The 2297-nt window shown below is 44.9% G+C and overlaps 1 long non-coding RNA gene across 1 annotated transcript in view; it reads right to left on the reverse strand.

Annotated features, from left to right (window-relative positions):
* Nucleotides 1–1747, reverse strand: part of LOC109376813 (uncharacterized) — a 7025-nt gene extending 5278 nt beyond the window's left edge. The window contains exon 1 of the long non-coding RNA XR_002122783.1: nt 1347–1747. This is a non-coding gene — a long non-coding RNA (uncharacterized LOC109376813). The remainder of the gene's footprint in view (nt 1–1346) is intronic.
* Nucleotides 1748–2297: the final 550 nt, after the last annotated feature.

Genomic DNA, 2297 nt, shown 5'->3' on the forward strand with positions numbered 1-2297 from the left:
CTCTCCAGGTATGGGGCCACTTACTTGATTGGCACCTATGATATTGACAAGATGCTATTACCTCATCTTTTAATTAATTAATTAATTTATTAATTTATTCTTTATTTATTTGTTAAAAGGGAGGGCCCCATGCCTACAGGGCAGCAACTGTAAGGGAGGTGGGTGGGAAAGCCCAGCTGAAATCCCCGAGCCCCGGGGCCTCTCCTCAGCTTCCTGGTGCTGTGTCTCAGAGCTGGGAGGTCCCTGGCACCTGCTCCCCTTTACAACCTCATCTTTTTAGATTGCACATGTTCCTTCCCAGAATTCAGTCTGGTATAATGATATTAATGAACTTCTGGGCATATGCATGATATTACAATAATGATATAATGAGGCTAAGGTGAGATGAAGGTTGTTGTAACCTTTATTGCACAGGTATGAGTGACTGGTCTAATCCAGTTAGGTAGTTTGTGTCTCCTAGTGTTTCCATAGTGGTTAATGGTTATGGTAGGTAAGGGAAAACTTTGGGCTTAGAGATGAAATTTTTGGGAGGTGGCTGCGTGGTCACTCTCCATGGGCCATGTCAAACGTGCAGGAATATTTGGAGACCGCATTTCTATCTCTAACTGCCTGCCTCATTTCCCTTGAGAAGCGTGATCCCTATAAATCTCTATGGGAAGTTGAGGAATAGGAGGTCTCTTCTTCTGTATTTGCTTCCTGCTGAATGTGGTCATTGTCCCTGCCTATTGGGAATTCACAGAACTCTTGTCCTATCTGATCTTAGATGAGGGAAAGAAGTCTTGAGATCCACCTGGAAGGCCACATTAACCTCTTTGGTCAAAATGTACTGGAAGCCTTGCTGGGGCATTATTTGTATCCTAATAGCCCTTAGATGAGGAGAGATAGATTTTGGTTAATAATTAAAAGTGCTGGCCCAAGGAGCAGAACTCACAGGGTAAAAGCCCATTTAGTTTTGATGTAGGATATTTCTTGTGCCGGGGTCGTAGTTTCATGAAGCCGAAGAATGGAGACACGGACCAGAGAAGTAGAGTTTGTATCAGAGGATAGTTTTATTAAAGCAAGAGAAAGGTTACAGCTCCCAAGTGGGAGGGGCTACCTGGAAAATGGGATGTCCCCTAGCTAGGGTAAAAGGCTTGAGTTTTATACTTTTTTTCTGCCTGGGAGGGGGAATGCTGAAATNTGAGCCATCCTTCCACCTGTTGGCAGCTCAGCGGCAGCTCAGCTCAGGCTGGGAATCAAACCAGCAACCCTGACGCTTTTTTTTTTTTTTGCTGTGCCATTTCCTGCAATTAATTTTCCACAAATCACCTATTACATAAAGGGGAAAAAATATTTCTGATGCATACCACTCTCTTTGTTTAACCGGAGGTCCTCCATTGCTTGAGCGAGGCTGGGGAAGAAGCAGAGGAGGGGGGAGAGAGAGAGAGAGAGGCAGGCAGAGGCTGGCACCACAGCAGGGAGGCTGATTCTCTGCTGGAATGTGGGGTCGGCTGCCCCGCGGTTTTCTTTCTTTCTTTCTGCTTGGGTGTTTGCAGCTGGGAGCTTCTCTCCAAAGCAAAGGGCTCCCGCTAAGGTTCCTGCACGCAGTTCTCTTCCATTTCACATCCGTTGCCTTTCAGGGGAGTGGGCTTTTTCCAGAGGCTTGAATTCTTTGTTGTTTTAGGAAAATAATTTTTCACTAACTCCAAAACTCCAAATAGAAGCCAGTGGCAAATCTCACTGATATCATTGATATTCTCTGTCTCTCTCTCTCTCTCTCTCTCTCTCTCTCTCTCTCTCTCTCTCAGAACAAACTATTTATTTGGATACTCAGCTCAGGTTTCAGGAGTTGCCACAGCAACAGCTCTGAACCTTGCACAGAAAAGGCTCTTATTGTAGAGTGTCCTGCCTTCCAAAGGCCCTCCTCTTTAAAGAGACACTGCTGGTGAAACTATGTCAGTGTGGTGTGTCTGTGCATTGACATATCATAGACACCATTCGAAGAGACAAAGATAAGCATTTAGTGGGGTGGTTCCCAGGATATGTTTAGCCAAGCTTGACTAGATGAGATGTGAAAAGAGAAAAATGGACTTATGAAGTCACTGGGGACTTGAGATTAGAGAACTTCTTGCCCAAAAGCTTGTGAAATGCTAGAACATATAAAGGTGTTCTTTCCCTTCTGGGGGTTGTAGAGAGCTTACATGTAAGCTGACTCGACTGATTATGCAGCCATCCTATATCACCTTTTCCTCTCTCTTGCCAAACGAAACTTAGACATGAGTTGCTTTCAGCTCAGAGAGGTGAAGAACTCATCCTCC

The sequence above is a fragment of the Hipposideros armiger genome, unplaced genomic scaffold, assembly GCF_001890085.2.
Source record: "Hipposideros armiger isolate ML-2016 unplaced genomic scaffold, ASM189008v1 scaffold_1205, whole genome shotgun sequence".
Classification (NCBI taxonomy): domain Eukaryota; kingdom Metazoa; phylum Chordata; class Mammalia; order Chiroptera; family Hipposideridae; genus Hipposideros; species Hipposideros armiger.